Genomic DNA, 21618 nt, shown 5'->3' with positions numbered 1-21618 from the left:
ACAACCAAGAAAAATGTAATATAAATAGATGGGGCAGTGTTGAGAGATTCTGAACTTCACTTACAGCAAAACAAAACAAAACAAAACTCTAAGTATCCAGGACAAACCAAGCATGTAAAATGGAAAAAAACAGGCATAAATACAAGGAAAAAATTATTAGGCAGCTTTCTCCTGTGTATCCTTGTATGTCAAAGAAATGGTGCAAAACTCCCAAATTTTTGAGGGGAAAAACATGCCCATAGACTTAAATATTCAGCAAATTGTCATTCAAAAATCCATGTAACAGGAAGACATTCTCAAATATGCAAAGGACTTAGTATCCACACATCCTTGGTACATTATCTACTTAAAGATATAATCCAGGGGGAGGAAGAAGATGGCAGAGGAGTAGGTGGATGTGGAATACATCTTTCTCCATGGATACATCAGGAATAAACCTTCAGACACAGAAGAGCATGCAGAACACCAGCTGAGAATGGACAGGAGTACCTGACCAGCAAAAAAGAATATACAGACCCGTGCAAAACTCAGTAGGACGAAGGAACCAGTGGGAAAACAGAAGTGTGAGTAGGACTGGACCTGCCCTCAGGGGTGGGGGAACTGAAGCAGGGGTCCAATCCCCACACAGGGGCAACTTGCTGAGTCAGAGGAGAAACATGTAAGGCTGAGAGTGAAACAGCTGATCTGTGGCAGCCTTAATGGAATGAGAATCAGACAGTCCTTGCTGCTGCCATACATACCCTGGAATCAGACAGTCCTTGCCACAGCCATACATACCCTAGATGCTGCAGTGGCTGGGAGCTGGAGTTTAGGGATTGTGGAGCAATCCCAGGAGGAGGGCTGCTGTTGATTGCGGAGAGTGGGATGTGAGGGAGGAGACTATGGTGGGAAATGCCTGTGAAGGAAAGCTGGGCAGCCATGGAAGCAAGGCGATCCTGCTGAGTCATGCACAGGGGGTGGAGTCATCACCATAGCCTCTATCCCCCCACACCAACACTGGCAGCTGAACAATAGAGAAACTGGCCCATCAAATGCCTGATACACTGATTTATACTGTAGGACCCCAGGCGGGGGCCCCTCTATGTGCCTGATGCACTGAACAACAGAAAAGGACCCCAGGCAAGGGAGCCCTCTAAGTGCCTGAATGGGTGGAGCTATGGAGAAAAACTGGCCAAAGAGGCCTTCTGATGGCCAGCTACAAGAGGCTTGAAAAAAGACTCTAATGGGGCCATAACTCCTGTGACAGAGGCAGTCATGTCCCTGCACACTTGGCGCCGCCAGGGCCCGCGCAAGCCAAGCAGCTGCGCCACCTTCACGCTCAACACTCACTGGGGCAGAGCTGCCACAGGCAAAAACGTCTGGTGCCTATGCTCACAGGTTTGCTTCGGTAGCGTCTGATTCGTTGTAACCCTGTGGACTGTGGCCTGCCAGGCTTCTCTGTCAGAGAGGGGTTCTCCAGGCAAGAATACTGGAGCGTATTGGCCAATACTGGTTGCCACACCCTTCTAGAGCACTATATATGTCCTGCTGCCCTAGCTGCCAACTTCCCTGAGTACCTGGTGCTGCCAGAACTCCTACAACCCCAGCAGCTGCGCCACCTCCACACCTGGCCCTCAGAGAGGCAAACCCAAGTCCTCCAGGGCAGCCTCAGGAGCAAACGCCAATGGACGACCCACGTGCAGAGGTGAAAATAAAACCACAATTGAAATCCAGGGGCAGTGTGGCTAAGGAAGAAGACCCAAAACCCTACCACCAGCTGTACAAGCTGCAGATTAAATCCACACGATCACTAGGCAGACTCTGTGTCTGTGGAATATATAAAAGGTCACTGAGAGCTCCCACAAAAGAAAAAGCACTAGTTCTGATAGCTGTGGACACTGGAGGCAAGAACACAGAGTAGGAGCAGATTAGAATCTGAGCTGCACCCACAGCAGGTCCAGAGCTCAGCACAGTGTTGGAGGGCATCCTAGGGAGGTGAGGTGGACTGGGACTCCCAGCTGGGGAAAGGACTCTGACAGCAGTGACTCAGGAAAAACATTTATTATTTTTATGTTTTGACTTGTTCTGTAGATTCTTTTGGATTTTTCCTTCTCCCTGCTGCCGCCCCCCTCCCCCCCGCCAGTTGTAGTTGTCAATTTTATTGGCACTACGAAATCTAACCAAGTTTTTTCCTTTTTTTCTCAGTCACATTTTTTATTGGTATTATAAACCTCTGCCTCTTTATCAGGCTTTTGCAGTTCTGGGGAATTTTTCCCCCCCTTTTTAATTTTTTTAAACGATTATTATTTTTCTACATTTATTCCTTTCTTTGCTTTTCCTACTGTTCTGTTCCCCTTGCAGTTAATTTTTTAATATAGGTAAATCGTCTTTATCTACTTCTATTTAATTTGCATATCTATTCTTTCTTTCTTTTCTTTCCTTTCCTGTCAACATATTTGTTAGTTTTGTTTTCATTGCTTTATTCCTCACTTGGCACCTTGCTTTAGTTTTGTTTTTCAGTTTGTGTTTTAGTTAGTTTTGTTCTTAACTGGTAAATACAATTTTTTTAATTTCGTTTGTTAACCGGGTCAATCTATTATACTTTATTTTTGTTGAACTGTTTTGACTTTGCTCATGGGCGTTTATGTATATGTGCATATTCCATTATTTTAGATATTATTTGCCTGATTTTGTAACTGCCATTTGTCTGGGGTTCATCTTTGGTTTCTTGTTTTTGGATATTTGTTTGCCCACAATGTGGGAGACCTGGGTTCGATCCTTGGGTTGGGAAGATCCCCTGGAGAAGGAAATGGCAACCCACTCCAGTACTCTTGCCTAGAAAATTCCATGGATGGAGCAGCCTGGTGGGCTACAGTCCATGGGGTCGCAAAGAGTCAGACACGACTGAGCGACTTCACTTCTTCACTTAATGCCATAACAAATCACTTGTGGAATCTTCGTTCCTGACCAGAGATCAAGCCCTGAGCCTCTGCAGTGGGAGCACTGACTCCAAGACCCTATACTACCAGAGAATTAACCCTAGGCGGGTATCAAATAGTGAGAACTCATACAAAGGAAACCACTATAATACAAGACCCAGCATCACCCAACCACCAGTAGCACCCCATGTAGGATGCCTCATCTAAACAACAAACAAAACAAAACTACAAACCCAATCATCGGCAGACAGGATTACCACCTCACTCAGCCTTTCCCATCAGAGGAAAAACAAACAAACAAACACACAGCACAAATCTCACCCTGTGAGAAACTTACACAAACCACTGGATCAATTTTAGAGGGGAGAAATCAAAAAGGAAGAAAGAATTCAACCTTGAAGCCTGGGAAAAGGAGACCTCAAACACATAAGTTTAAAAAAAAAAATGAAAAGGCAGAGAAATACTACATAAATGAAGGAACAAACTAGAAACACAGAAGTCCAAATAAATGAAGAGGAAATAGGCAAACTACCTGAAAAAGAATTCAGAATAATAACAGTAAAGATGATCAAAAACCTGGAAAGCAAAATGGATAAAATTCAGGAATCAATTTAAAAAGATCTAGAAGAATTACAGAATAAACATGCAGAGACAAACAACACAATTACTGAAATTAAAAATACTCTAGAAGGAATCAACAGCAGAATATCTGAAGCAGAAGAATCAATCAGTGAGCTGGAAGATAAAATGGTGGAAATAACTTTGAAGAGCAGAATAAAGTAAAAAGAATGAAAAGAACTGAGGACAGTTTCAGAGACCTCTGGGACAATATCAAATGCACCAGCTTTCGAATAATAGGGGTCCCAGAAGACGAGAAGAAGAAAGGGTATGAGAAAATTTTTGAAGAGATTACAGTTGAAAATTTCCCCAACATGGAAAAGGAAATAATCAATCAAGTCCAAGAGGCACAAAGAGTCCCATACAGGACAAACCCAAGCAGAAACACACCAAAACACACACTAATCAAACGAACAAAGGCTAAACACAAAGAAAGAATATTAAAAGCAGCAAGGGAGAAGCAACAGTAACATACAAGGGAAACCCCATATGCTTAACAGCTGATCTTTCAGCAGAAACTCTGCAGGTCAGAAGGGAATGGCAGGATATATTTAAAGTACTGAAAGGGAAAAACCTACAACCAAGATTACTGTACCCAGCAAGGATCTCATTCAAAATTGATGGAGAAATCAAAAGCTTTTCAGACAAGCAAAATTTAAGAGAATTCAGTACCACCAAACTAGCTTTACAAAGAATGTTAAATGGACTTGCATTTCTCTAATAATAAGCAATGTTGAGCATCTTTTCATGTGTTCGTTAGCCATCTGTATGTCTTCTTTAGAGAAATGTCTGTTTAGGTCTTTTCCCCACTTTTTGATTGCGTGGTTTGTGTTCCTGGTATTGAGTTGTATGAGCTGCTAGTATATTTTGGAAATTAATCCTTTGTCAGTTGTTCCATTTGCTATTGTTTTCTCCCATTCTGAGGGATGTCTTTTCACCTTGTATATAGTTTGCTTTGCTGTGCAAAAGCTTTTAAGTTTAATCAGGTCCCATTTGTTTACTTTTGTTTTTACATGTTACTCTAGGAGGTGGGTCATAGAGGATCTTGCTTTGATTTATGTCATCGAGTGTTCTGCCTCTGTTTTCCTCTAAGAGTGTTTCTGGTCTTGCATTTAGGTCTTTAATGCACTTTGAGTTTATCTTTGTGTATGGTGTTAGGAAGTGTTCTAATTTCCTTCTTTTACGTGTAGCTGTCCAGTTTTCCCAGCACCATTTATTGAAGAGGCTGTCTTTGCCCCAGTGTATATTCTCGCCTCCTTTGTCATGAAGATCTTTACTGTACAGTTCTTCTGTGTATTCTTGTACCTCTTCTTAACATCTGCCTCTGTCAGGTGCATACAGACCTAACATTTAATACATCCTTTACTGTGCCCATCTTTGAAATGTTCCCTTGGTATCTCTAATTGTCTTAAAGAGATCTCTAGTCTTTCCCATTCTATTGTTTTCCTCTGTTTCTTTGCACAGATCACTGAGGAAGCCCTTCTTATCTATCCTTGGTTTTCGCTGGAAATCTGCATTCAAATGGGTGTATCTTTTCTTTTCTCCTTTACCTTTAGCTTCTCTTCCTTTCTCAGCTATTTGTAAGGCCTCCTCAGACAACTATTTTGCCTTTTTGCATTTCTTCTTCTTGGGGATGGTTTTGGAAACTCTTCCTCTACAATGTCAGGAACCTCCATCCATAGTTCTTCAGGCACTCTGTCTATCAGATCTAATCCCTTGAATCTATTTGTCACTTCCACTGTATAATCATAAGGGATTTGATATAGGTCATACCTGAGTGGTCTAGTGGTTTTCTCTACTTTCTTCAATTTAAATCTGAATTTTACAGTAAGGAGGAATGGGCAAATTTAATTCAGATGACCATTATATCTACTACTGTTTGCAAGAATCCCTTAGAAGAAATGGAGTAGCCCTCATAGTCAACAAAAAAGTCCAAGATGCATTACTTGGGTGCAATCTCAAAAATGACAGAATGATCTCTGTTTGTTTCCAAGACAACCATTCAATATCACAGTAATCCAAGTCTGTGCGCCGACCAGTAATGCTGAAGAAGCTAAAGGTGAACGGTTCTATGAAGACTTACAAGACCTTCTAGAACTAACACCTCAAAAAGATGTCCTTTTCATTATAGGGGGCTGGAATGGAAAAGCAAGAAGTCTACAGATACCTGGAGTAACAGGCAAATTTGGCCTTGGAGTACAAAATGAAGCAGGGCAAAGGCTAACAGAGTTTTGCCAAGAGACTGCACTGGTCATAGCAAATACCGTCTTCCAACAACACAAGAGAAGACTCTACACATGGACATCACCAGATGGTCAATACTGAAATCAGACTGATTATATTCTTTGCAGCCAAAGACAGAGAAGCTGTATACTGTCAGCAAAAACAAAACCAGGAGCTGACTGTGGCTCAGTGCATGAATTCCTTATTGCAAAATGACATGTATAGAGATTTCAGTTGTCTTTTAAGTATCTACTCTAAAACATAAATAGCCAGTTAAGAGTCACCAGATATTTTAAAGAAAACCTGTAATATGAAAGAAAAAAATTAACATAGTCAAATTTAAAGTAACTTGAAAAGGACCATGTAATGACATGAAAACTTAATCATGCCATCATATTCTTGAAATAAGAACAAGACACCACCTTAAAATTTTTCTTCCTGACAATAAAAAGTGCAAGGGACTTTCCTGGCAGTCTAGTAGTTGAGACTTTGCCTTCCAATACAGAGGGTGCAGGTTCGATCCCTGGTCAGGAAGCTAAGATCTCACATGCCTCTCAGCCAAAAAACTGAAACATAAAACAGAAGCAATACTGTAACAAACACAATAAAGACTTCAACATGGTCTGTACCAAAAAAATAAAAAAATAAGAGAAGTACTTCAAAAAATTAAGATATAAGAAAATCAAAAACCTCAATACAACAGCTATAGGAAAAAGTTAAGAAAATAACCCTAAAAGTGAGCAAAACGGCCAGGTAATAGGAAAACAAGAAAACTGATAACTAATGATTATAGATGTAGAAAAGACAGAGGATGATACCAACAATCAAACATTTCAAGGAAATTTTCAGACTGAAAAGATTCAGTAATACCCAGCACAGTGAATAAGAAAAGACCCATAAAGATACATTATAATAAAATTTCACAACAATTGAGTCAACAAAACCATTCTGTAAACTTTCATAGAAAGGGGCAAAAGGTCACATATAAGAGATCAGGAATTCAATGGTTTTGAACTTTCAAACAGCAATGTTGAAAGCTGAACGTAATGGAGAAACTCCCTAAAAATTCAGAGAAAAAATGATTTTGAACCTACAATTTTATTCTCTGCCAAACCATCCAATAAGAATGAAGGATAAGTGAAGGTATTTTAAATACATGACAGGCTTGGTCAGGTCAAATATCCAGTGTATCACACTATCTATTTTAAAGCATTAGTAGGGAACTGATGCAGAAATGATGAAAGAGCATCAGTGAAGAGATGCAGGTCTGCAACCTGGGAAACATTCAGTTGGTCATCTGTATATCTGAAATACAACATTAAAAATAAAAGCCAAATCTATAATAAAATATGATCTAGCAAATAAAAATAGGTAACACTGAATGATGATTCAATGCAAAGAATACTGTTCTAAGTGATTTAAATTCATTGATTTAATCTTTCCCTAGCATGATATAGGTTAAAAGAGTTACATAAATTCCTGATACTTTTTTGATATTTTGCCAAGTGACCTGATCTGGTACCATTAAAAACTCAAGACAACTTAAAATTTTCTATAGCGTATTCCCTCTATGTCTTCAAACTGTAGCTTAGTAGCTGAACACTTAATATAATTGAAGGAAATCATTTTAATAAAATATAAAAAAGCATTTAAACAATGCCTGTACAAACCAAATCCCTTATGATTATACAGTGGAAGTGAGAAATAGATTTAAGGGACCAGTCTGATAGACAGAGTGCCTGATAACTATGGACGGAGGTTTGCGACATTGTACAGGAGACAGGGATCAAGACCATCCCCAAGAAAAAGAAATGCAAAAAAGCAAAATGGCTGTCTGGGGAGGCCTTAAAAATAGCTGTGAAAAGAAGAGAAGTGAAAAGCAAAGGAGAAAAGGAAAGATATAAGCATCTGAATGCAGAGTTCCAAAGAACAGCAAGAAGAGATAAGAAAGCCTTCCTCAGAGATCAATGCAAAGAAATAGAGGAAAACAATAGAATGGGAAAGACTAGAGATCTCTTCAAAAAAATTAGAGATACACAGGGAACATTTCATGCAAAGATGGGCTCAATAAAGGACAGAAATGGTATGGACCTAACAGAAGCAGAAGATATTAAGAAGAGGTGGCAAGAATACACAGAAGAACTGTACAAAAAAGATCTTCACGACCCAGATAGTCACGATGGTGTGATCACTCACCTAGAGCCAGATAGCCTGGAATGTGAAGTCAAGTGGAACTTAGAAAGCATCACTACGAACAAAGCCAGTGGAGGTGATGGAATTCCAGTTGAGCTATTTCAAATCCTAAAAGATGATGCTGTGAAAGTGCTGCACTCAATATGCCAGCAAATTTGGAAAACTCAGCAGTGGCCACAGGACTGGAAAAGGTCAGTTTTCATTCCAATCCCAAAGAAAGGCAATGCCAAAGAATGCTCAAACTACCACAAAATTGTACTCATCTCATATGCTAGTAAAGTAATGCTCAAAATTCTCCAAGCCAGGCTTCAGCAATATGTGAACCATGAACTTCCAGATGTTCAAGCTGGTTTTAGGAAAGGCAGAGGAACCAGAGATCAAATTGCCAACATCTGCTGGATCATGGAAAAACGAAGAGAGTTTCAGAAAAACATCTATTTCTGCTTTACTGACTATGCCAAAGCCTTTGACTGTGTGGATCACAATAAACTGTGGAAAATTTCGAAAGAGATGGGAATACCAGACCACCTGATCTTCCTCTTGAGAAACTTATATGCAGGTCAGGAAGCAACCGTTAGAACTGGACATGGAACAACAACAGACTGGTTCATCATGAGAAACGCTGGGCTGGAAGAAGCACAAGCTGGAATTAAGATTGCTGGGAGAAATATCAATAACCTCAGATATGCAGATGACACCACCCTTATGTCAGAAAGTGAAGAGGAACTAAAAAGCCTCTTGATGAAAGTGAAAAAGGAGAGTGAAAAAGATGGCTTAAAGCTCAACATTCAGAAAACAAAGATCATGGCATCTGGTCCCATCACTTCATGGGAAATAGATGGGGAAACAGTGGCTGACTTTAGTTTTTGGGCTCCAAATCACTGCAGATGGTCATTGTAGCCATGAAATTAAAAGACACTTGCTCCCTGGAAGAAAGTTCTGACCAACCTAGATAACATATTAAAAAGCAGAGACATTACTTTGCCAACAAAGGTCCGTCTAGTCAAGGCTATGGTTTTTCCAGTGGTCATGTATGGATGTGAGAGTTGGACTGTGAAGAAAGCTGAGCGCTGAAGAATTGATGCTTTTGAACTGTGGTGTTGGAGAAGACTCTTGAGAGTCCCTTGGACTGCAAGGAGATCCAACCAGTCCATCCTAAAGGAGATCAGTCCTGGGTGTTCATTGGAAGGACTGATGCTGAAGCTGAAACTCCAATACTTGGGCCACCTCATGCGAAGAGTTGACTCACTGGAAAAGACCCTGATGCTGGGAGGGATTGGGGGCAGGAGAAGAAGGGGACGACAGAGGATGAGATGGCTGGATGGCATCACCGACTCGACGGACATGAGTTTGAGTGAACTCTGAGAGTTGGTGATGGGCAGGGAGGCCTGGCGTGCTGCGATTCATGGGGTCGCAAATAGTTGAACACTACTGAGCACCTGAACTGAACTGAAACTTTTCAAATTACATAACACGGAAATACAGTTAGCATGCAAGTGAAAAAAGGCTGCAAAGTTTTATATATAATATTATTATAGTTTTGTGCTTTAAAAAAATCTATCCTAAAATAAAGCAAATATATATATATACCAAAATGTTAAAATTTTCTCATTTCTAATTTCAACTCTAATTTCTAATTTCAGTGGTGGAATTAGTGGTAACCAAGACTATTTTCTTTCCAAAATTTTTCCAAATTGAGTGAGATGAACATGAATACCGGAGTGATAGCCATTCCCTTCTCCAAGGGATCTTCCCAAACCATGGGGCAGATTCATCACCATCTGAGCCACCAGGCAAGCTCATACATTACTTGCGCAGTTCTCAAAAAATTTAGTCTCAAGATCCCTTTAAACTCTGCATCATGGAAGATCTCAAACAGCTTTTATGTGGGTTACATTTATTGATTAGATTTGTATTAAAAATTAAAATGAGAATATATATTAACTCATGAATAGTAGTGACAAATCCACTACCTGTTTTATAAGTTATATTTACAACTACCTGCTTACAACTTATTTTATGAGAAAAAAATATATTTTCTAAAAAACTTATTGAGAAGAGTAGCATTGCTTAATATTTTGCAAATCTCAGCATGTGGTTTAATACAAGACACGTGGATCTGGAACTCCATATCTCCTTCTGCATTCAATTTGCTGCAATATTATATATTATGCAGCTACTTAAAAAACCAGACTGCAAACTTATATGAGAATGACTGAAGAAAAGCAAATAATATATTGATATTAGTATAAAGAGACTGACTTTATCAACCTCCTAAAACAATATAAAGGACTTCACTTTTCCTGGATCACACTTTGAGAATTAGTTACTGCATAATTTTGAAAAAAATTATTTCTCTCCAAAAATACTGAATGGTGGCTGGTAGCTTGCTACATCATGAAATAAATAGAGACTTAAGAGTTCTGATTTCTGGGTGAATAAAACTCAAAAAGGAAGATGCTGTATTCAACTTTCCTTCTTGACTCAAAGAGTAATGTTTACAGTAAGCCTTTTTTCTTAGTTCGATGCTCTTTTCATTGGGTTTAGATTTAATTCTCTTTGAGTTACTGGTAGTTATACTCAGGCTTGGAAATCCCAGTCTGAAGGTTAGTCAATAAGCAGAGCAGATGTGAAAAGAAATCTGTATGGCACTCTTTCCCCTTCTCTCTTTCTTCAATTTGATATAAAGCAGTATAATATAGCACTAACTTTGGGTATTACAGAAATCACTAAGGATGCAAAAAATATTTGTGAAACTCACAGAACAGCAAAAGGCATTCTCACATTTTGATCATTTAACCTAGAACTGGTGGAAACATTTTTTTAAACGTAGAATTACACTTTGAGATTTACACAACATGACCGTGAGGTTTTATGAAATCTTTGGGAGGCACTACTGACTGAGTACCTTTCAATTTGTCAAATACTATCCTAGGAACTAAGGATTCAGTCATTGGTGTATTTTCTCATGTTTACAGAATGTAAACTCCCAGAAGGCAAGAAATAGCTTCCTACCTCTCAGAGTTGCTGACTATGATGCTTTTCACAAGACAGTGGTACAAAAAATATCAGCTGATTTGAACTGAGAGGGCATGTCCTTATTCATGCCCCAAGTCCACAAACCTGATTATATTTCCACATCTATTTTATACTCTGTGGACACTTTTCTCCCTCCATTCCTTGACAATTTTCCCTTGGGCTCAGCTCTTTTATTGCTCTTTCCCAACAACTAATAAAGGTTTCACATAGCAGTCTTATTCTTTAAAAAATGCTTCCCAATGCCACAGGATCATGCCCATACTGCTTACTTGGTGGACAAGATCTAGCTCTAGTTTACCTAAAGCCTATATTCAGACATCCTCCAATCTGCCATGGTCTTTCATATGGATGACTTTGGGCTTTCTATTCTTTCTGCCTGGAATGCCTGCCTCAGTTATGTCTACCAGATAAATGCAGGATTATCTTTCATGGTTACCTTGGTTTCAGTACTTTTCATGACCAGTCTTACCTATTGCCCATGATCAAATTAACTGCTCTTCCATCAAATGTTTTCTTGTTCCTTCATTCACATCTCGTGCTATATACTTACACTGCATCATAGTATATATGTGCATCCATAGTATGTATGTGCATCTCTTTCCTCTAGACTATACATTCTTCAAGAACAACAGCTATGACTCTTTTACCCCTATCTCCTCGTATCTAACACATTGCCTGGCTTATAAAATGCAAACAAATGTCTGTTCTAAGTGTGTGTATGTGGGAGGCACAGTTGAAGTTGTTGTTGTTTAGTTGCTAAGTCATGTCCAATTCTTTGTGACTCCACGGACTATAGCCTGCCAGGCTCCTCTGCCATGGGATTTTTCTAGGCAAGAATACTAGAGTGAGTTGCCACTTCCTTCTCCAGAGTATCCTCCTGACCCAGGGATTGAACCCACATCTCTGGCATTGGCAGGCATATTATTTACCACTGAGTCACCAGGGAAGACTGTGTAGTTGAAATTATCTTTTCCAAATAGGTATCTTCATCTATACTACCTAATTTACTAAATACTAGGTTGGTGCAAATGTAATTACAGTTTCAGACTGAATTTTAAATCATTATAACTAGGCTCAAACACATTATTTATTAATCAAAATAGGAACCATTACAATCAACACATTTTTGCCAACAAGAAGTAAGTTTGTTCACTCCTATGGCATAAAAATCCATGTCTTGGAATTCGAGGAACTCTTGGAACACATTTTCTGCATCCTGCTGCTTGTGGAAGCATTTTTCCTGCAAAAAGTTGTCAAGATGCTTGAAGAAGTGGTAGCTGGTTGGCAAGACGTCAGGTGAATGTGGCGGTAGCCCAACTGGTTCAACTCCTGAAGTACTGGTTGTGCGACGAGCAGTTGGGTGTTGTGGAGAAGAATGCAGCACTTTTTGTTGACCCATGCCTGCTGCAGGCACTGCAAGTTTTGGTACTTCTCACTGATTTGCTGAGCATACTTCTCACATGTAATGGTTTCTCTAGGATTCAGAAATCTGTAGTGGATCAGACCAGCAGCAGACCACCAAACAGTGACCATGCCCTTTTCTTGGTGCAAGTCTGACTTTGGGAAATGCTTTGGAGCTTCTTCTCGGTTAGAATCACTAGTTGGTTGTTACTGGTTGTCATATAAAATTCATTTTTCACCACACATCACAATCTGATTGAGAAATGGTTTGCTGTTGCATAGAATAAGAGAAGACAACACTTCAAAACAACAATTTTTTTGATTTTTGGTTAGCTCATGAGACACCCACTTATTGAGCTTTTTCACCTTTCCAATTTGCTTCAAATGCAGAACCATAGAATAGCTGACATTGAGTTCTTCAGCAGCTTCTCGTGTAGTTGTAAGATCAGCTTCGATGATGCTCTCAGTTGGTCACTGTCAACTTCTGATGGCAAGTCACTATGCTCGTCATCTTCAAGGTTCTTGTCTCCTTTGCAAAACCTCTTGAACCACCACTGCACTACGTTTGTTAGCAGTTCCCAGCCCAAATGTGTTGATGCTGTGAGCAGTCTCTGCTGCTTTACGACCCATTTTGAACTCAAATAAGAAAATCGTTCAAATTTGCATTTTGTTTAACATTTCTATAGTCCAAAATAAATATAAAATAAACAGTAAGTAATAAGTCATCAGCAAAAAAACATAAAGTGAGAAATGCACATTAAAATGATGTGTAACATAACCACATTTATTCAGGATGTATTCCAATATCAAATGGCAAATTTTAACAATGCAAAAATTGCAATTACTTTTGCACCAATCTAATAAATCATATAGTTCCATCACTTGACACTTTTATACACTTATATAATCCAAAGTTTATGAACTAGACATATAGCATGAACTATATATTATTTTCTTTGATGTGTATTCAGCTTGTATAAATTATAATAGAAGTACATATTATCTGAGAGATAGACTAAAATATTTTCTATTAGTAATTTATTAAAACTACAGAAATAGAAAATATTAACAAATAGCCTTCACTTTTATTTTAAAAACTATTCCAATTTCAGATTCAGAAGATCAAAAGTGAAAATACCTTTTCTGTTACTTTTCAATGAGAACATTAATATTTTTTGCATCTTCAGCAGAAATTAAAGAAGACACAAACAGAAAGACATCCCCTGTTCATGGACTGGAAGATTTAATATTGTTAAGCTATCAATACTATTTAAAGTGATCTATAAGTTCAATGCAATTTGTATCAAAATCCAATGTTGCTTTTTTAAGAAACAGAATTACCCATCATAGAATTTATATGGGATGTCAAAGTACCTCACAGAGCCAAAACAATCTTGAAGAATAAAACTGGAAGACACATACTTTCTAATTTCAAAACGTACCAAAAAGCTACAGTGATCAAAACAGGGTGACACTGACACACAGCCCAGTGGAACAAAACAGAGAGCCCAGAAATAAACCCTCACATTCATGGTCAAAAGATTTTTGACAAGAGGACCAAGTCAATTCACTGGACAAAGGACAGTCTGTTAAACAAAAGGTACTGAGAAAACTGGATATCCACACACTGAAGAATGAAGTGGGACCCCTACTTTACACCATATACAAAAATTAACTCAAAATGGATCAAAGACCTAAACTAAGCCCTAAATGTATAAAACTCTTAGAAGGAAACATAAGACAAAAGCTTCACAACACTGGAGTTGGCAATTATTTTTTGGATATGACATCAAAAGTGCATGCAACAAAAGAAAAGGCAGTCAAACTTGGCTTTATAAAAACTTAAAACATTTGTGCATCAAAAGGTATTATCTATAGAGTAAGAAGGGAATCCAAAGAATGGGAGAATATATTTGCAAATGTATCTGGTAAGGGATTAATATCCAGAATATATACAGGACTCCTAAAACTTAACAATGACAACAAAAACACAATTCAAAAATGGGCAAAGGTCTGGAATAGATAACTTCTCCAAAGAAGATACACAAATGCCAATAGGCATGAACACGTTGAGCAGGAAATAAAATGCTCAACATCACTTACCATTAGGGAAATGCTAACCAAAACCACAATGAGATACAGCTTCACATCCACTAACGATAGCGACTATCAAAAGGAAAAGCAAAATAACAAGTGTTGGTGAGGATGTGGAGAAATGAAAATGTTTGTGTGCTACTAGTGGGAATGTGGAGAAGGAAATGGCAACCCACTCCAGTGTTCTTGCCTGGAGAATCCCAGGGACGGCAGAGCCTGATGGGCTGCCGTCGATGGGGTGCACAGAGTCGGACATGACTGCTACGATTTAGCAGCAGCAGCAATGGGAATGCAGAATAGTATATCAACTGCAGGAAAGAGCATGTGGAGAAAATTAAAATAGAATTACCACATGATCCAACAATTCCATTTCTGGGTATATGCTCAAAAGAATTCAAAGCAGGGTCTCAAAAAGATATCTGTATATCCATTTTTATAGCAGCACTGTCATAATAGCTAATACGTGGAAGCAACCCAAATGATTGAATGGATATGCAAAATATGTTATATATACGTGACAGAATATTATTCAGCCTTTTAAAGTAAGGAAATTTTGACATATGCTACAACATGGATGAGCCTTCAGCATATTATGCTAAATGAAAAAAGCCAGTCACAAAAAGACAAATACTATGTAATAATCTCACTTATATGAGAAACTTAGCTAAAATCATAGACAGAAAGTAGAATGGTGATTTCCAGGGAACGGTAGGAGAGGAGAAAGCGGAGCTACTATTTAATGGGTATGAATTTTCAGTTTTATAAGATGAGAACTCTGGAAGATGGTGGTCATGGTTGGCACAAGTTAAATGTACTTAACATCACTGAATTGTACACTTAAAAATGGTTAAGATGGTAAATTATATATATATATAATACTGTCCCAACTAAAATATAAGATCTTTAGAAGTTAAATAATGTAACTGAAAAGTCTGGAAAAATAAACGTGTGAGTAAGGACTTCCCTAGTGATCCAGTGGTTAAGACTTTGCTTCCCAATGCAGAGAGTGTAGGTTCAATCCCTGGTTGGGGAGCTAAGATCCCATATGCCTGGTGGCCAAAACCCCAAAAACCATACAGCAGAAGCAATACTGCAACAATTTCAATAAAGACTTTACAAATGGTCCACATAAAAAAATCTGAGGCGTATACCTGGGAAAGGGGTGTGAGGGTGGACTAAATCTAGGCAGATCTACTTAAGACACAAGATTTTAAAAAATTAAATAATGTGGTAAAAATTATTTTATATGTTATTTGGAAAAATAATCATGTGAGTATAATATGTGGTAGAGTAATTAAAACAATTTGATATTCTGGCTGAACAGGCACATCAGTATACCTGTGGATTGGAAAAAATGTTTTTAATGCTTCTATTAATTCATACTAAAGACATACTGCTGTGAAACCTTTTTTCTCTACAGACTGTCAGAATTATTTGAAAGTGTATCAGTGAGACTGGAACACCCCACTCTTGCATGGATGATGAATCATTAATCAGAAGCAGCCTCAATTTCCAACCCGGAGCTTCAGGTAAGGGTTTCCCAGATACAACATTCCACACATTCATCTTAACTTTGTAGTCTCCAAGGAAACGGGACTCTTAAGTCTATTTCTCAGCCCAAGCCTGATGTTAATTAACCCGGTACACAGTCTTGCTGTGCTTTAAACTTATCAAATATTGCTTCATTTAAATTTTGTCTAAACTCTACCCCTCCCCAGAATCCTATAATAACACTATCCCTTCTGGCAGTTCCTCTGGTGTGTGATCTCCTTCTCAGCAGCAAGTTAATTAACCTCACTTTGTTAGCCTAAAGATATATATCCCTGGTGGTCCTTATCAGACTGAAATAGAGTTTGTTAAAAAAAAAACAACAACAACAACAAAAAGCAAGTACATATGGAAATTTAATGCATAGTACACATAGCATTTCAAATCAAGAAAAAGATGGCTTATTCAAGAAAGGATATTGAAATAATAATCTTTTGGGGAAAAGATAAAAAAGCAACCATCTGGATCTCCACCTATTTCTTTCAAATTCTGTTTCTAAGATTTCAATACTTTAAAAAAATGAAATTCAAACAGAACAAGAAGAAAACATCTTTTTTACATTTTTATATCATGAACCGAGATTTTTTTCAAATCCCAAAAGGTAAAAATATAGTAAAAGTGTATGAGGTTATTCATTTAATTAACTGGCAGTGAAACTGCTAGTTCAAATGTACGTTTTGTATAAAATGTTTAAAAAAATCTGTACAGCAAAAAATAACAAAAACCATCATGAAAAAGATAATCGACTTAATGTAACAACAGTTAAAAAAAAGTAAAGGATTTGAATGAAAAAAAAATACAATGGTCAAGGATGTTCACATTTCACTCATATTACAGAAATGTAAACCTCAAATGAAGAGATACTATTCTTAACCTATCAGAATGGCAAAAAATGTTAAGCTTAGTAACAGCCAGTATTGACACAGACATGAGAGAAAACTGACGCTCCTCTGATGTTCCTCAGAATACACATACTTACTGTCTTTTTAGAAGAGCAGTTTGACAGTATCTGTAAACTTTTTCAAGTGTGCCTTGACACATCATTTCATGATCAGAAATTTTTCTTATGGATACAAACACAGAACTGTGCAAAGATATTCATGGCAGCCATAGCCACAGATGTTTGTTGATGAGGAGCTAGTTTAAAAAAAATATATGGTACATCTCTACCAGAGAATACGCTGTAGATGTTAAGAACAATGATTGATTTGTACTAATTAGGAAAATCTTGGCACATTTGGCAACTACAATTTTTTGTTAGTAAAGTATTGCTAATATACAGGAAACAAACAAACCCAAACTGAAAACATAGATTAAACATACATATACACACATGTACATATATACATACACACACATACATACAGAAAAGAGTATATTTTCATTCCTATCTCTACCCCAGGTTCTCATCAAAGGTAACTATAGTTGACCCTTGAACAACATGGATTTGAACCGGCTGGGTTCACTTTTATGCAGATATTTTTGAATAAAAATACTTGAAAACTTCTTTGGAGATTAGTGACAATTTGAAAAATTTGCAAATGAACTGTGTAGGCTATAAATATTGAAAAACATTAATACAAAGTTATGTAATGAATACATAAAATATAAATACTAGTCTACCCTTAAGGTGAGTGATGCTTAATATAAAATTAATAATATATTAGCTTTCCTACTGTTTCATAACTTTGCTTTCAAAGAATTGCATTACCATATAGGTACAGTATGCACCCCCCCAATCTCTCCCCTGCTTATAATTTATGTTTCAGCAATTCTGAACTATTTACAGTTCAATAAACACTCAATGCAGTGAGCTCCTCTATTCCCACTGTCTTTTCCATCTATACAACACACCCTTCCTCTGCTATCCATGCCCCAACCTCTGTAAATCCCATTAAGCCAATGTTTCTTAACCTGACATAACTGACATTCTGAGCTGGGTAACTCTCTGTTGTGGGGGGTGCCCTGTTCACTGTAAGATGTTCAACAGCATCCTAGGCCCATACTCACTAGACATCAGTAGCACTCCCCCTAGTTGTCATTCAAATGTCTTCACATAATGCCAAATGAATGTATAAAATATATCTAGATTATATACTAGTCTATTCTTACACAGACAACTAGGTTCAACCTGGCATCCTACTCCTGCACTTTTCTCTTGCTTTCCTAGTATTTGGATTTTGCAGGTTAAAAAGGAACAAATAGAAATTTCAAAAACTGAACCTATTACTATCTGCTCCTTGCTGTGTTCTAACTTTGGACTCTCTGCTGTTCCTCAAATACCTGAGTGTCCTTATACTTGCTGTTCTCTGTTGGGAACACAACTCACCCAGATACTCACATGGCTTACTCCCCAACTCCTTCCGGCCTTTACTCCTGGTGGGGGGGTGGGGGGCATGTTTTCCTGAGCCACCCTACTTTTACTGACAGCACCTATTAACATCTAATATATTACATATTTTACTTACTCATCTTGATTATTGTCTCTTTTCTCCATCTTGATCAGTGGTTCTCAAACCTGAGTCTACACCAGAATCACCTGAAAAGCTTGTTAAAAGAATGTCTGAATCAACAAGTCTGCGGAAGAGAGCCTAAAAATTTGCATTTCTGACAAGTTCCCAGGTGATGCAGAGGTTCCAAGGACCACAGTTCGAGAACCAAGGTTTTAGAACATAAGTTCCATGAGGACAGAGATTTTTGCCTACCTAGCAGCAGTCATTGTTTTATTTCTATGACCTAGCATATAGTAGGTACTGAGATAGGTAAATGAATTTAGCCTGTTCTCAATGCCCTCTCTGATTTGGTCTGCTATATGGTGCCAAAGACTTTCCGGGTGGCGCTAGTGGTAAAAGAACTCGCCTGCCAATGCAGATGTTAAGAGATGCCAGTTCAGTCCCTGGGTTGGGAAGATCCCCTGGAGGAGGGCATGGCAACCAACTTCAGTCATCTTGCCTGGAGAATCTCATGGACAGAGGAGCCTCGTGGGCTATAGTCTAAAGGGTCGCAAAGAGTTGGACACGACTGAAGCGACTTAACACGCATGCAGCAGGGTGGACTCTAATTCAATATGACTGAAGTCCTTACAAAAAGGGGAGAACACCACATTAAGGGAGAGACATACAGGGAGAACGCCATGTGACAACAGAGGCAGAGGCTTGCGTAATATAACTTCAAGCTAAGGAGTGCCAGTGACACACAAAGCTAAGAGGCACAGAACAGATAAAATTCCCCAGAAGGTAGAGCACGGCCCTGTCAACACCTTGATTTCAGACCTGTAACCTCCAAAACTGTGAAATGATAAAGTTCTGTTGTTTTAAATAACTCAGTGTGTTGTACTTTGTTATAGCAGCCCTCGGAAGCTAACACAATGACCAAAAATGCAAATGACTCTATCAAGTTGCATATAGTTTCAAATCTGCCAATTATCCAACTTGCACCAATTTAAATATTTTAACATGTAGCTTTCATTGTGAACTAATCAGATTTCCTGTTTCAGAATCTCCCTAATTAAATATCACCTCTCTCTGCCCTCAACATGTCCCTTCAATGTGCCAGGTAGCTCACACTACAGAGTCTAGATCACTTGGATTTTCTTTTTGGTTTCTTCTACCTTCCTACAGGCTACCCTATTTCACATATAACAGCTTCTTTGTATTTTTTTCTTTAAGGGACACTTCTGATTTTCACACATTATAGATTTTGGCCTGCATTTTCCTGTAGGACATCTGAATTAGCTATAAAATGAAAATTTAAGTATATATTTGATACTCATTTAGATTTCAAGATAAAATGCTAACTTCTCTTTCATGGAAGAATTATGCATCCCCCCCACCCCCTTATTTTAAAAAGAATTTTGCCATATTCCTTCCACTTTGCTATAGTTTGTATACTAGCCTCTTTACTAAAATCTCAATAAATATCGGGAAGCTTAAAATTTTAACTGAATCAGAATTAAATTTCAGCATCAAGCTGTCCATTTTCCATTTAATGTTTATAGGTGCACTGTCACAAGAATTCCAATCAATGATTTCTCCACACTGAGACTCTAAAATCACCATGGTCCATGGAGTGTATAAGTTGTATAATGCAATTTTTATGTTAGTGAGCACAAGTCAATACACAAATAGTAGTACTGCATATACCTAAAAGACACACTTTTCTATTTCTATGACTAGGTGACCATTAATTGATATGCACTCCTAAATGACTTTGTGATAGTCTAATAATTTCTGGATACTGAACTTAGAAACACAGACTAGTACAAACAATACCCCCCAAAAAGCATATCTATCTTTAAATGAATAGTACCCACAAAATATTTTTAAAATGCTGAACCCAAAGTAAAAAGATACAGAAAAACACAAATTTCAGGGAAATTTAAGAGAAACATCTTAAATGGTTCTCCACCATAACTAAAAAACCACACACTTTTCCTGTGAAGAATTTTAAGTGAGTCATACTTTCCTTACTAAATCACTGTTTTACTTAACATATGGTAAAAAGAGTTAACTGTTTGGTAGCTTGAAACTTTACATTCAATTAAACTGTACATTAATATACACTAAGGCCGGCAGAAAATGAAATAAATTCAATTACTATACACAATACTTAGAACACACATCATGTACATAAGGCTCATTTGACATTTATCTGATAAAAGTGTAAAAAGTTAGTTTCACCTCCTAAGTACTCAGATTCCCACCCTCTAAACTAACACCAGAATTAAATAACTTGAAGTTACCTAGGCAGAGCTATCTATATTCAGTGCCCAATTTCTGGTAAATGAACACATTTCTGTCCGTTTCACATTGGCCTAATCACTCACTCTATTGCATTAAAGTTCTAACTTTTTAACTAAGTTTTAAAACCACGATGAAACCAATTCATGGTTAGGATAATACTGTTCAATCTGAAAAGCTCTAAAACGATATACCACAATAACTACAAGGCACTGAGAGAACTAGGCTATAAATCCAGTCAACTTTTCCAAGGCGTGTGATGTTTAAGTTCCAGTCTTTTGAAAATAATAATAGAGAGGGTAAGTGCTGGGCAAGAATAAATCCCCACCCCTACATTTCGTTCATTTTCTGAGCAGACAATGTACCCAAATTAAAAGCTGTAAAGTCAATTTTGTCAGCATCTATTAATCCCATTTGGTGGGAGAGGAAGGCGGGAAGGAAAACACTCGTCCCGCGTCCTTCACGGAGCAATGCCGCAACACACCTGCCTAGCTTATTCTGTCAGGGGCAGGGGAATTTAACAAGAACAAATCAGCCAGACAAACCTGATGATCCAGAGAGCTCAGAGGAAGTCCCCCAGCACTTGCGCAAGGCTCCGGCTCGCTGGGCGCTGGCGCGACGCGGCAGCCCGGCGGCTCTCCTGGAAGGTGCCCACACCTGAGCGCCCGCAGCTCCGCGGGGGGAGGGCCCGGCGGGGCAGGACCGCTAAGTGGTCCAGCCGCGCGGTCCGGCGCGCAGCCCGCGCCTCACCGTCGCCACCCGACGGCAGGCGGCGCGCGAAGAGGCGAGGGGCACCAGAGAGCGGAAGGGAAGGACCTGCGACTAACAGGAGGTTACAAGTCAAC

The 21618-nt window shown here is 38.4% G+C and overlaps 1 protein-coding gene across 2 annotated transcripts in view; it reads right to left on the bottom strand.

Moving 5' to 3' along the window:
- C1GALT1 (core 1 synthase, glycoprotein-N-acetylgalactosamine 3-beta-galactosyltransferase 1) overlaps positions 1-21618 on the bottom strand; it is a 48308-nt gene that overhangs the window by 26226 nt on the left and 464 nt on the right. The window contains exon 2 of one of the 2 annotated variants that reach the window (XM_019959732.2): positions 21319-21413. The exons of the other annotated variant lie outside the window; for it this stretch is intronic. The gene's annotated coding sequence lies outside the window, so the exon portion shown is untranslated. The remainder of the gene's footprint in view (positions 1-21318; positions 21414-21618) is intronic. 2 annotated transcript variants of the gene reach the window in all.

The sequence above is a fragment of the Bos indicus genome, chromosome 4, assembly GCF_029378745.1.
Source record: "Bos indicus isolate NIAB-ARS_2022 breed Sahiwal x Tharparkar chromosome 4, NIAB-ARS_B.indTharparkar_mat_pri_1.0, whole genome shotgun sequence".
NCBI classification, from domain to species: Eukaryota; Metazoa; Chordata; class Mammalia; order Artiodactyla; family Bovidae; genus Bos; species Bos indicus.
This window is presented reverse-complemented; position numbering and strand designations above follow the sequence as displayed.